Source organism: Triticum urartu, chromosome 6A (assembly GCF_056163025.1).
Source record: "Triticum urartu cultivar PI428250 chromosome 6A, HENAU_Tu73, whole genome shotgun sequence".
NCBI classification, from domain to species: domain Eukaryota; kingdom Viridiplantae; phylum Streptophyta; class Magnoliopsida; order Poales; family Poaceae; genus Triticum; species Triticum urartu.
Genome location: NC_141878.1, coordinates 552,238,150 through 552,252,970, shown reverse-complemented (window position 1 = coordinate 552,252,970; position 14,821 = coordinate 552,238,150). Strand labels below are relative to the sequence as shown.

Below are 14,821 nucleotides of genomic sequence, written 5' to 3'. Positions count from 1 at the left end.
GTAGCTTCATCATCACCGTCATCACGCCGTCGTGCTGACGAAGCTCTCCCTTGACACTCTGCTGGATCGTGAGTTCGTGGGACGTCACCGAGCCGAACATGTGTAGATCGTGGAGGTGCCGTACTTTCGGTACTAGGATCGGTCGATCGTGAAGACATACGACTACATCAACCGTGTTATCATAACGCTTCCGCTTACGGTCTACGAGGGTACATAGACAACACTCTCCCCTCTCGTTGCTATGCATCACCATGATCTTGCGTGTGCGTAGGAATTTTTTTGAAATTACTACGTTCCCAAACAGTTGGGAACTTTCCCGTGTAAATTGTTTTTCTCGTTTTTGTTTGCTTGCTAAAGAAAAACCAAAAACTCCAAAAATATTTCGGTGTGTTTCTCTGAATTTCTTTTCTTTTATTCGAGTTATACCGAGGAGAAGACCACGATGAAAATGTTGAGTGGCTATCATATGAATAATTGTTGAACTAATAAGAGCCCATTTTACCTTGTCTTCTCTTGTTGAATAAAATGTTTGCAGATTCCAGCTTAGTCCATGGCACTCTTGCACTATTATTATTATCATATCATTAGGTCGTGCAAGTGAAAGGAAATAATGACGATATTCGATGAGCTGGCCATGGCAAAGATAAACTGGTATGAACTCGACTTGTCTTGTCTATGTAAATATGTTTAACCTAGCACCCATGATTCAACTCGTTATGATTAAACATGTTTGCAATGACAATTAGAGATTAGAGTTTCTCATGCCATGCATAAGTAGCTGAGAGTTAATAATGATTTATCTTGGATATCAACATAGCGTTAAAATGATTGTGATGTAGTATGATGATATGGTATCCTCCTCTGAATGTTCGAGTGGCTTGACTTGGTACATGTTCATGCATGTAGTTGAATCAAAACCAACATAGCCTCTATAATGTTTATATTCATGGTGTTCATATCCTACTCATGCTAGTGTCCAATGTTACTTATGCATAATGCGTGGTCATGATCGTTGTTGCTCTCTAGCTGGCTGCTTCCCAATCTTAAAATTGCTAGCCTTCGCCTATACTAAGTGGGGATTCTGCTTGTACATCAAAAACCTTGAAACCAAAGTTATTCCAGATGAGTCCACCATACCTACCTATATATGGTATTACCCTGCTGTCCTAAGTAAATTTGCATGTGCCACCTCTAAAAACATCTAAAAAATATACATTTTGTGTGCCTGGATCGTTCATGGAACGACATGAGGTGGTTGATATCTTCCGTGCTAAGCATTTTATCCTCAGGTCGAGTGTTTATTCACTCGCCATCGCACGAGGAAATGGGCGGTAATAGGGATGCCTAGTCCGAAACTGCAAAATACAAAAAAGAGTTCATCTCTTACATAATCAAACAAAAACTCCCAATGGAGTCAAAACCTTTACTTTCCGCTTGGGGACTGCCACTAGCATGCTTAGCATGGAAGATGTTGATAACTGATGGTCGTCAAGTGAATAAGAAGGGTGCATGTCTCAAAATATCATTTATCTTTGTTTTAAAAATTGAGCTCTGGCACCTCTGCAAATCAGTGCTTCCCTCTGCGAAGGGACTATCTATTTACTTTTATGTTGTGTCATCACCTTCTAACAAACAAGCTCTAGAAACTGAGTAGAGCACAGCGTTCATGATTTATGCATTGTGTATAGCTAATGTTGGGTGCATCATGACTGGATCTTTTCTACCATGAATTACAATGTTTAGTCGCTGCTTGAACTTCGGAAGTGCTCTGCATTTATGATTTGCGGTCTCAGAAAGGGCTAGTGAGATACCATTGTTGTCATATTATATCATGATTGATTTGACAATGTGTTGCTGTTTGAGATATCTTATTATTGCTCGCTAGCTGATTATGTCATCGATATGAATCATTATAATCTTTAAGAGTTATTGTCGACATGGTTAGTCATAATGCTGGCTGAAAACCTGGGTGCTATTCAAGCTTAGTTATGCAAACAAGAGCAAAAGAGTTCGTAAAAGTTTTTCTTTCTCACTTTCAGTTTATCAACTGAATTGCTTGAGGACAAGCAAAGGTTTAGGCTTGGGGGAGTTGATACGTCTCCAACGTATCTACCTTTTCTCACTCTTTCCTCTTGTTTTGGAATCTAATTTGCATGATTTGAATGAAACTAACCCCGGACTGACGTTGTTTTCAACAGAACTACCATGGTGTTGTTTTTGTGCATAAATAAAAGTTCTCAGAATGGAACGAAACTTTTTGAGGATTTTTATACCAAAAATAAGAATTTATGGAGCCAAGACCCACCGGAGAGGGGCACCTGGGTGGGCACAACCCACCAAGGCGTGCCCCCTCTCCTGACGCGCCCAGGTGGGTTGTACCCATCTGGTGGCCCCGCTGATGACCCCCCTGATGCTATAAATTCACATTATTCCAGAAAAAAATCAGGGAGAAAGAATTATCGCAATCCATGAGATGGAGTCGCTGCCAAGCCCTGTTCTTCCTCGGGAGGGCAGATCTGGAGTCCGTTTGGGGGTCCGGAGAGGGGGATCTTCGATCTTCTTCATCACCAACCTATCTCCATCGCCAATTCCATGATGCTCCCCACCGGGAGTGAGTAATTCCTTCGTAGGCTCGCTGGTCGGTGAGGAGTTAGATGAGATTCATCATGTAATCTAGTTAGTTTTGTTAGGGCTTGATCCCTAGTATCCACTATGTTCTTAGAATGATGTTGCTATGACTTTTCCATGCTTAATGCTTGTCACTTTGGGCCCGGGTGCCATGATTTCAGATCTGAACCATTTATGGATTCATCATTATATCCATGTTTTAGATCCGATCTTGCAAGTTAGAGTCACCTACTACGGTTATGATCCGGCAACCCCGGAGTGACAACAACCGGGCCCACTCTCGGTGATGATCGTAGTTTGAGGAATTCATGTATTCACTATGTGTTAATGCTTTGTTCCGGTTCTCTATTAAAAGGAGGCCTTAATATCCCTTAGTTTCCAATATGGACCCCGCTGCCACGGGAGGGTAGGACAAAAGATGTCATGCAAGTTCTTTTAATAAAGCACGTATGACTATTTACGGAATGCATGCCTACATTATATCGATGAACTGGAGCTAGTGCCGTATCGCCCTAGGTTATAACTGTCTCATGATGAATATCATCCAACAAGTCACCGATCCAATGCCTACGAATTTATCCTTATTGTTTCTGCTAAGTTACTACTGCTATCATCACTGTTACACTTGCTACAAATCACTCCTATCACTGTTTCTGTTACCGTTGCTGCTGCTACTACTATCAAAACTATCAACCTACTTTGCTACTGATCACTTTGTTGCAGATAATTAATCCCCAGGTGTGGTTGAATTGACAACTCAGCTGCTAATACCTTCAAATATTCTTTTGCTCGTGTCGAATCTATAAATTTGGGTTGAATACTCTACCCTTGAAAACTGATGCGATCCCCTATACTTGCGGGTTATCACCGCACGACGCGCCCTCGCCGCATCAGCACCAAGACTCCGCCGCACCGCCGCATCTCGCGCTACAGACGCACATCGGGAGGAGCAAAAGGGCCCCTCCGCCGCTGACGCGCATCGGGATTCACCCGGCAGTGCCTTCTGGCGGCGGCGAGGGGAGGGGATGGTGTAGGAGGCGGGCGCGGGGTGGAGGCTAGGGTTCCCCTGCTGCCGCCCGTGAGAGCGACGCGAGGGACGTAAGTGTGACAGTTCAATATATGAGACTCTGGATCATACCCCCCAAAAAGCACTCCGTAATAGAATGTGCAAGACAGAAACTACAAAATACATTTTAGTGGCGATACTGGCTCACAGGCAAAAAGGACTATACTACCAGAATGTGCCAAAAACAACAGAACCAACAATTCAGCATTGAAACTTCTTTTGCGGGTTCATCAACTATACCAAGCAAAAAAAATCACATGTAAAATGCACAAGAAACAAAAGAACCAACGGCCATAAATTTGTATGTACAATGTAGCGTGAGTTGGAAAGATTGAATTATGTATAACATGCATTTTAATATTCACATTCAGAATTCAAATGGCCCAGGAGAGACAGTTAGCCGCTCATGGAAAGACATAAATCTTCTTGATCAAGCATTACATAATTGTACACTAAAATTCAGCTATTTAATTTTGATTCTCGGTAAGAATCACAAGATTGGATTTGAAGATACAAATGGTAGGAGACAAACCTGAGGTGATAGCTGAGGAGCTTCATTCGTCTGGGTCCCAACGGCTCCAAGTCAGTAGGGAACTCATGATCTGGGAGATTCGCCGGCGAAGTCACAATGCTGTGGCGGAATGGATATGCATCTCATCTCCACTTGGTGATTATCCTGCCCATACAGGAAATATGCATCATGTGTCCATAGATTCTACGTAGGTGCAATTCTCTGATATAAGTTCATATAACCAATCTTCTTTGCCATGAAATAAACTGCACCCATGAATGCAAATTGTGAACGACTCAAGAATATTGCATTTTTTCAAATAACTACATCTGGTAATAAACTGAACTAAAGAAATACTTGCAATAAACTAATGGTCTGTCCGTATTTCTCAGGAGCCGCAACCATGCATCACTACATTGAATCAGTCACTGGCGCAAGACTAACTTTGTGGGTTGGATGTGAAATTTTACAATAGATACAATGCCATGAGTTTATACTCTCGTTTTCTTTCATCAAATTAACTGGTGCCTAGCTGTCAAGACTGCAAATTCAAGTAAATCCAAGAATGAGGAAAACTAAAGCGATTACTATGCATAGAAACTAGACAGAAAGATTGTTATAAAAAGTTTTACATGTTTCTCAATCTCGGCTATTTTTTGCCTGTGCTGTGACGGTGGAGCAGAAGTATTATCATTGTTTTTCTTTGCATAATCTGAAAGAATGAGATCCCTGAGCGCACATTCCACCTTCAAACACTACTCATTAGTCAAAGATTGATGTCCAGATATGATGCGGTTCCGTAACCATTGCCTTGTCGGGCTTCAGCAACATATTGGCCTTCTCATTACTGACATGTAATGCTTGATACGTCCATTTTGCATCATGCTTTTATATCGACATTTATTGCATTATGGGCTGTTATTACACATTATGTCACAATACTTATGCCTATTCCCTCTTATTTTACAAGGTTTACATAAAGGGGGAGAATGCCGGCTGCTGGGATTCTGGGCTGGAAGAGGAGCAAATATTAGAGACCTATTCTGCACAGCTCCAAAAGCCATGAAACTTCACGGGAGTTATTTTCAGAATATATAAAAAATACTGAGCGCAAGAAGTACCAGAGGGGGGCACTCACCAGCCACAAGGATGGGGGGCGCGCCCCTGCCTCATGGGCTCCCTGGTGGGCCTCCGATGCCCATCTTCTGCTATATGGAGTCTTTCGTTGATAAAAAAAATCATAAGCAAGCTTTTAGGATGAGACTCCACCGCCACGAGGCAGAACCTTGACGGAACCAATCTAGGGCTCCGGCGGAGCTGTTCTGCCGGGGAAACTTCCCTCCGAGAGGGGGAAATCATCGCCATTGTCATCACCAACGATCCTCTCATCGGGAGGGGGTCAATCTCCATCAACATCTTCACCAACACCATCTCCTCTCAAACCCTAGTTCATCTCTTGTATCCAATTCTTGTCTCTAAGTCTGGGATTGGTACCTGTGGGTTGCTAGTAGTGTTGATTACTCCTTGTAGTTGATGCTAGTTGGTTTACTTGGTGGAAGATCATATGTTCAGATCCTATATGCACATTAATACCCCTCTGATTATGAACATGAATATGCTTTGTGAGTAGTTACGTTTGTTCCCGAGGACATGGGAGAAGTCTTTCTATTAGTAGTCATGTGAATTTGGTATTCGTTCGATATTTTGATGAGATGTATGTTGCCTCTCCTCTAGTGGTGTTATGTGAACGTTGACTACATGACACTTCACCATTATTTGGGCCTAGAGGAAGGCATTGGGAAGTAATAAGTAGATGATGGGTTGCTAGAGTGACAGAAGCTTAAACCCTAGTTTATGCGTTGCTTCGTAAGGGGCTGATTTGGATCCATATGTTTCATGCTATGGTTAGGTTTACCTTAATACTTTTGTTGTAGTTGCGGATGCTTGCAATAGAGGTTAATCATAAGTGGGAGGCTTGTCCAAGTAAGGACAGCACACAAGCATCGGTCCACCCACATACCAGATTATCAAAGTACCGAACACGAATCATATGATTGTGATGAAACCTAGCTTGACGATAATTCCCATGTGTCCTCGGGAGCGCTTTTCTCTATATAAGAGTTTGTCCAGGCTTGTCCTTTGCTACAAAAAGGATTGGGACACCTTGCTGCACCTTATTTACTTTATTTACTTGTTGCTCGTTACCAATTACCTTATCACAAAACTATCTGTTACCTATAATTTCAGTGCTTGCAGAGAATACCTTGCTGAAAACCACTTATCATTTCCTTCTGCTCCTCGTTGGGTTCAACACTCTTACTTATCTAAAGGACTACGATAGATCCCCTATACTTGTGGGTCATCAATGCTCTTAGTATAAGCACAAGATGAGAGAGTGCAATGTAGGATGAGATACTTTTCAACATGTCATCGTATATGTTATAAAGAACCATCTGCGGTTCCGTACCTTTGAGACCAAACTGGTCAATCTTCTAGCAAGCTTGGAATGGCAGATGGACTTCTAACATACACTTCCTTGTCACAATAATTTGCTTTGGTTGCTCTTCAAATGGAAGTGATCAAACTAGTGCAGCAACCTCCTCCGCTATTTTCCACTTGGTCGGTTGCCCTAGACGCTTTTCTCCTTCCCATACACACTTATGTGGGTGACCTGCAGATTAAAATCCATTTTCATTCAAGTCTTCAAAGTTGTGATGCTGCACAGTTATGCCATAATTGCAAGAAAACTAGAGCTAAACGAAAAATAAAGGGAAAATTTTGTTAAGACAGATATGGCTCGGTGGGTTAAGATAGACTTTTTCTTATTCTCTCCCTCAGCACATACATAGCAGGATTTGACTGTCAAAAGAGAAAACAAAGAAGCATGTCATTTATTAAATAAGACATTGTTTACTAAAACAGATATATTGGCATAGAGCTAGATTTTTTACAGCTGGCATGGTTATTACCTTCATGATCTTGTTCATTGCTTGCTAGAGGAGGGGCTTTCACCTGACGAAGCAGTTACCAAAAGTAGAGTGCAAATTAGAAGGTAGATCAGTCCAATCATCACCACTGAAAGAAATACTAATAAACATTAAGCACAGAAGACTCAAACAAGGCAATAAATTGGTAGTCAATGGATACTCATAATCATACCAGCCGGAGAAGGGTAGATGGACATATTATCCATCGTGTAGTCCATAAATTTTGTTCTTATGTAACGTTCTATGTCATGTGAATCGTACTCTCCCCATCTTAGTTGCACATCAATCCAATACTTGTTACTGGCTTTCTGATTGAAGACATCCTTTGACTTAGAACAAAGCTTGGCCTGGACATGTGCTTTTTGATCGAAGACGTGATCTGCTTCGCGGCGGCATGGTTGGTGGCAAGATGCTCCAAGAAAATCCTTGCATGGCTATAGCTGCAGCAGTGGCTGCGAACAATGGAGACATTTGTGGGCGCCGTCTCCTCCCTGGAGGCCTTAACCGTCCCCTAGGTCCACTTCCCCGGACCTGGGAGCGGCGGCGCGACATCGTCCCTTCCATGGAATTGCTGCCTGAGTGCTTGTGGTGTTGGTTGCCTTGCCGGTCTCATGAGGCTTGGGGTGTCATGGTGTTGGGCGATGGTGGTTATTGTGGGGATGGCCTTCGGGTGCTATGTACATCGTCGCCGGTGTCTCTTGGAAGACATCTTCCACAAGTCCGGTTGTTTCCTGCTGTCCACCCGCCGATCTCTAAACATCTACTTTTCCATCATTAGAGTAATCATAATGCTCACTTACTGGACCTAAAATCTCATAATCCATCTAACATCTTTGATAATCTCCTCAAGATCACAATCACCTAACTAAATCAAATAAAAACTCATCGTTCATCGTTAAATTTGCTTTAAGATCACAAATAACCTAACTAAATCCAAATTGTTTCAAAATTAATTGAAGATATATTTATCCACCAATATAATGATAGCCATGCTCATACCAGACCTAAAATCTCATACTCAACCAAACATTTTTTACTATCCCCTCAAGATCACAATCACCTAACTAAATCCATCTAAAATTTCATAGTCCACCATGAATTTTGGTACAATATCATATTCACCTAACTAAATCCAAATGATCGCAAGATTGATTGAAGATATATTTGTCCACCAATATAACAGTAGCCCTCCTCATACTAGAACTAAAATCTCATAATCCACCAATTTTTTTGACTATTTCCTCAAGATCACAAACACCTAACTAAATCCACCTAAAATTTTGTAATCCACCATGAATTTTGGTTCAAGATCTTAATCACCTAACTAAATCCATATTGTTGCAAGATTGATTGAAGATCTGTTTATCCGTCAATATAGTAATAGCCACGCTCATATTAGACCTAAAATCTCATAATGCAATGAACATGTTTTACTATCTCCTCAAGATCACAATCACCTAACTAAATCCACCTAGAGTCTTATTATAGATCGTGAATTTTTTTTCAAGATCATAATCACCTAACTAAATCCAAATTATCGCAAGATTAATTGAATACCTGTTTATCCATCAATATAATAGTACCCATGCTCATAGTAGACCTAAAATCTCATAATCCACTGAACATATTCGAGTATCTCCTCAACATCAATCACCTAAATCAACCCACCAATAATATCATAATCCACAAACAAATTTGCTTCCAGTCACCATCATCTAACTAAATCACAAGTGTTCCAACAATTGAAAACTAGGTTATCCACCAATATAACAATCATTATACTCAGGTGCTAGATCTAAAATATCATAATTCATTGGACATTTTTTACTATCTCCTGAAGACCATAATCATCTAAGTGAATCTTCACAAAACTCATAATACATCATAATATTTGCTTCAAGATCAAAATTACCCAACTAAATCCAAATTGTTCCATTAATTAAAGATATACTTATTCACCAATACATAGTAGACGCATAAAATCTCATAATCCACCCAAAACTCATAATTGATATTTAAATTTGCTTTAACATCACAATCACTTAACTAAATCCAAATTATTCCAAAATTAATTGAAGATATGTTTATCCACCAATATAATAGTAGCCATGCATATACTAGACCTAAAATATCATAATCCACCAAACATCTTTGACTTATCATAATCCACCAAACATCTTTGACTATCTCCTTAAGATCACAATCACCTAACTAAATCCACCTAAAATCACATAATCCACCCATAAATTTGCCTGAAGAAAACAATCACCTAATTAAATCGGCCTTTGCACGTAATTAGATGCATGATTGAAAAAACTAGGGTTAGCCGATAGAGTATACTCATTGAACAATCTAGCTAGTAACACCATATGAATTATTTGCATCTACAGTAGGGAATTGGGTATTCATATTACCTTTGTAGATTGCAAACCCTAGATGATGATCCCTTCGTAGCAAGAACAGACCGGAGACCTTTCAAAGCTTCATCCCCAACAGAGTCACCAAAAAGTGTGTTCGCACCGAACACGTCACTGTGTCCCTCCAATGTCGAGGGTGATGCACCACACCTCACGTCGAAGGAGACCCGTCCGGAAGCGCGGTACGCAAGCAATCCGGTGGTTGCTTTTGAGGACCCGAAACCCCACATGCCCGGGAGGGACCCCGTCAGGGCGCGCGGCGGCTATGAGCTGCCCTAGATCGTCCTGACCACCCCTAGGGCCTCGGTGTTCGCCGCCCTGCAACAAGAAGAACGAACGAAGAACGAGGAAGAAGAAGAACAAGGATAGGAGATAGATGAACACGAAAAAAATAGTAGATGTATTTGTTCGATTGTGTGTAGTTGAATCAGCCATAGCCCCTTAGCTATCTAAGAGGTGGCTGGACTTCCCGTGCAAGGAAAAGGCTTGGATTCATGCCCAAAACCCTAGTCAAATTCAGATTGGTTTTGTCCGAACTTTCCAAAACTGCTCGGTTTAAACTGGTTGCACCTTGACGGTCTTTTTTGTGGATGTAAATGACCTCTGATGAAAATGCGCCCAAAAGCATATTTACTCATTTTGATGAGGCGAACAACTTTCATGTTGAACGTTTTATGATTCAAGGCCACCTTCAGGGCCGTATCGCTCACGCAAAACGGACTGTCACTCGCGCTACCCATCATATACCATGTCTCATGGGGCGAGCCAGTTTTGCCTCGTGATAGAGCCATATTCAAATGGCTCTAACTTTTGCGTACGATGTCGGATTGAGACAATTTTTATATCAAAATCATCTGTTTCGACGAGACACACACCTTTCATATTGAAACCTTTTCCATTTGAAGCAATCTTAATTGGGTTTCAATACATTCTTGTGATAGCAACACTAAGTATTAATAGCCCAATATCACATTCCATATAGAAGAGTAGTAGTATGTGCACCTGGTAAAAATGAGTCATACGACTTGGTTCAGGCTCCATTCTAGTTCAGATGACATACATCAACTCTAGCATAAAGTACTGCAAATCCTACGTTAACTAAGGAATAATAAGATGTGCATAAGCATGAAACCATGTAATCACTTTACAATTATGCAAGACCCACAAGAAAGATCTTGGTTGTTGTGCCCTTCCATTTGTTCAATAAAATGGGAGACATTTGTATAAATACCCTGAAGCATGAAACATAAAAGATCAATTATTATAGCCGGTTATAAGCATAACGGGAAAAATTCTGAAATGTTTACTACAATGGTGTTGCTATAACTTTGAATGGTGGCATTCAATTGAATTTAAGATATCAGAGGAGGCCTCCACATCATAGTCCATCCATAGTGCTATGGGAGTGCGGACACAAAACATTAAGGCAATTCAATATAAGAGGTCCTGCAAGATGATACAGTATGAGTTAGCTCAAGAAGATGTGTTTAATAAACAAAGGTGGGTTACGGTAACAACAAAAGAAGCTTATATATTTGACCTATCTTATTGGAGAGCATGATTAGAGCTAAAAGGCTGATCTAGAAGTTGTAAGCAACTTTTGCATATCAGTCGTATTCCATATAGTCATTTCATTGCTTCAACAAGCAAATGAAAGCCTGGATATATGAGAATCATGCAGATCATAACTAAAATCAACAAACACGTACATGTGGGGGCACCATCATCCTTAGAAGAGGTGAAGGCCTCCTGAATGTAGGCAATCAGAGATGCAAGGATGGCGACACTAGTTATACTTATGTTTTAATTGTATTAGCAATATCAAATTTTGAGGTGCTTCTAGAACTTCTAGAGGTTATGCTTTATGGTCCCTCTTGGCGTCTTCACTGCACAAGGGCGTTGAGGATGTGCATGCTAAATTTTCAATTCCGATCATCCCCAGAACACAAAATTGAAACAAAAAACACGTTAGAGATATAGTAGTTGTGCTTGTGCTCACTCATCGAATACATAATATATTTTCTCCTGCTAAACCTGATGCTTCAAAAAATGCAAGAATTGGAGAGCAGCGAGTGAGTGAGCTTACGAATGCATAAGCATGATGAACCAACTAAACCTTGGAAAAGAAACTTTAGATTTACGATAGTACAATTCAGAAGGTCTAAAGTGTAAGACCGATGGAAATATTACATTGCAGACTACCATCATAGATAATCATGAGTTCACAACAAAGATAAAATATGAGGATTAAAATGGAAATATATTGTGGAAAATGAAAAAAAAAACTAATTTTTTATTGGCACCTTATTACAGACTGGTCAGTGAAGCGCATCCAAGTACTAACATCATTGATAATACAAAGCCTAGTATTGACTGTTGGATGGTATGAATCATTCCATTTTTTCAGTGCATATATGATATATCGATAATCTTCTTCTTCTCTTTTTAAATTTGACCTTTTTAGTGTAACTGTGCGAAGTTAACATCTCTTCTCACAATAACAATGAGCGCCATGACTTCAAAATTAAAATGACATTTTTCACTATCATCATTGGTCCATCAGTCTGTTCTTAATTATGCATAAACAGAATAAAAAGGGAATAAACCATCTAGAGTAACCCGGAGCCCTATAACATAAAAAAGAGCACCCATATATCACAATATGCATTACAACTTACACATGATACAACTTATAACTAACATTAGCAAGTTATTTTTAGAATATTATAGTCTAGCAGGCCTCCCTTGTCCAAGTTTCATTAACACGTAAATCAATTTTCTTACTCACCATTAATGTCATACTCCCTGATTGTTTTTTATTTTTAGTTAGAGAACATAGATGTAACAGGGACACTCTGCCATAAAGCTATTCTATTAGTGTTAGGTTGGAACCATCCAGAAGTCTAAGTATCATTCTTTTCTTCCAAAATTTCAAGCTAATTTATGGGGCAAACCATCTTTATAGACCGTGGGACCGGTAAAAGACAACATTTGTTCTTCTGTATACAACTTCATAATATAGGCGATGCACATACATTGTCATAAATAGGAAGATAGCACCCTATTGTTCCTATTGCAATGCATATTGTTTGCCTTCTGTACGTACAAAAGGTCACATGTTTCGTCAGGTAGGCTCTAATTTTGATCACGTAATCTTCCAATTGCTTGGCATTCTGTCTTACTATCATGCACACTTGGCTCGATCAAATGCATGATTGCTAATTAATGTTTAAGCCCCCCCCCCCCCCCCCCCCTGCCACACTAAATCCTCAATAATTAATAGTTCCATCGCTTGCAGAGTTTAATTCTATGCAAGAGCAGAAGGTGCTAGCCTTTTGACAGGGGAATGTGTAAATAAACCTCACCATGTGTATCAGGAAATGGCAATTTAAACTTTTGTTTAGTATTTTGGGTAACATCAGGTTCCAAAGTTGCAGGCAATGCACCGTCAGATAGCGTACTATTCAGAAATGAGAATTTAACGACAGTCGCTCTCCAGGGGGCGGCTCGGGCGAAACCTACCACGACGCCGCCGCAACCCCCCGCTCATCCCCCGCCCCCCTCGCCGCCGTCGGGTGACGCCACCAGGCAAAGCCTTTGCGGCAGCCGACGGCAGCGGGACTCCCTCGACCCATAGCGCGCGGCGGTTGACCCTAGACGACGTGGTTTGTGACGCGAGATTGGCGCCGGGAAGGCAGTCCCCGGGCTCTCACTCCGGCGGTGGAAGGCTGTGGTGGGGCGCCGATGCTCGGTTGGCGCGGGTGGTTGGTGTGCAGGCGCAGTGGTGCCCAAGTGCCATGGATCTGGCGCTTCTAGCTCGGAGGTGATGTGCACTTGGGCAGCTGCGGCGGGCGTCCTTGGCTGTGGGAGGCTCGGCCCTTCTACCAGCGCTGCACGAGTCTGTTGGCGGCATCCCGGTGACCTCGTCCTGGCGGCCTGTGCGGTGCCTCTCCGGTCCGGCCACGTGGCACCGGCGGCCGATGCCGGGGATGCAGCGGGATTTGGATAGGAAAAGGTGTGATGGCACCCGGGAGCCCCGGCACCCTCTTATCTGGTGCGTCAAGACGTTTCAAGATTTGCGCAGGGACGCAGCGATAGCAAGCCATTAGCGATGCGGCGTTTAATTAAGCACCTTTTCGATACTAGTGATGGACAGGGTTGGTTGTGGGCTGCTGCATGCATAGCAGGCTAGGTAGGCTTGGATATGAATGTTGAAATGACAGCTTGCAGGGCGGTGCATGCAGGTCACAATTCTTTATTCTTGCTCAGAGCTATAATTATTTATTACTCCATCTCTCCTTTTCTGCCTCAACCCTCAATCATTCTTTCTTCTTCCTCTGTCGTCCTTCTTGTTCCTTGCTCCTCCTTCCTCCAGCCACTGGTTTATCCTTGCTCCTCCTTCTTCCTCCAGCCTTACTGCTTCCTCCTTGCTCCTCATTCTTCTTCCAGTCTTACTTCTTCCTCCTTGAGCAGCGAGTGGAGTATGGTGAATATTCAACCCGGAGTCGCCCTGCACCTAGAAGGGGAGGCGATGTCTTCATCGTCATCGTCGCCTGAGGGATTGAGCATCAACAAGATGGAAGGGGAGGCATGGAAATGGGGAATGGCGTGCTGGGCAACGGAGAGATGGGAAGAGGCACAACCTGACGTTCGACTGAATCGTGGGACCGGCACATATTTTTTCTCTCTCTGCTACATCACCCCGACATGTCATTTGTAAAATCTATCTCTCTGGTCCAGCTGGGTGGAACCAGCCTACCTCAAAACATTGCTAGGCTAGGCCCAGGAACCTTACATGTCAAGATTCAAACGAGTCTCTAGCACTGTTAACCATGCTGTCGCTACAGTACGTGACACAAATCTCGATGCACCGGATTCGCGGCCAACGGCACAGATAAGAGGGTGCCTAGGCACCCGGGATCTAAAAAATCAGTCTCATTTGGATATGACACCTCAATCCAGCGAGATGGAGTGGGGTGGCGGTCCCTCCTCCCTGTGTGGCCTCGTTGCGGATCAACGATGCGGGGGGCGCTGCCTCCTTCATGCAGTGCTTGTGGATGGGCGCCAGTTCTGGCTCGTCGGCGTGCCGGCGATGAGGTGGATAGCTTCGGCGTGGTGGTGGTGCTGCCACGATGCCTGGGGCATGTGGGCCAGCGGAGGTGCTTTGCATAAGGATGTGGTGTTGGGCAGTGCTCCAGGCAAAAGCTTGTCA

General features: G+C 42.3%; 1 pseudogene; it reads right to left on the bottom strand.

The window, feature by feature from the left end:
* Window positions 1-4,733: 4,733 nt before the first annotated feature.
* LOC125516916 (pre-mRNA-processing-splicing factor 8A-like) lies at window positions 4,734-7,744 on the bottom strand (annotated as a pseudogene).
* Window positions 7,745-14,821: the final 7,077 nt, after the last annotated feature.